Consider the following 319-nt stretch of genomic DNA (forward strand, 5'->3'; position numbering starts at 1 on the left):
AGAGGGAAGTCTGGGCTTCCCTGCTAAAGCTGTTGCCCCCGCGACCGGCCCCGGATAAGCGGTAGATGATGGATGGATGGATGGACATCCGACTATACATGGTCGTTTTTTTCCCGGGTGAAAACCCCTTCCTATACATGGTCGTTGTTTTCGTCTAAAAACGCCTTACTATAACATTGTCTTTTTTTCGTCTAAAAACGTCTTACTATACATGGTCGTTTTTTTTCGTCTCAAAACTCCTTCCTATACATGGTCTTTTTTTTCGTCTGAAAACAAGTCACGATATAAGGTCGATGTTTTCGTCTAAAAAACTCCTGGC

The sequence above is a fragment of the Hippocampus zosterae genome, chromosome 9, assembly GCF_025434085.1.
Source record: "Hippocampus zosterae strain Florida chromosome 9, ASM2543408v3, whole genome shotgun sequence".
Lineage (NCBI taxonomy): Eukaryota > Metazoa > Chordata > Actinopteri > Syngnathiformes > Syngnathidae > Hippocampus > Hippocampus zosterae.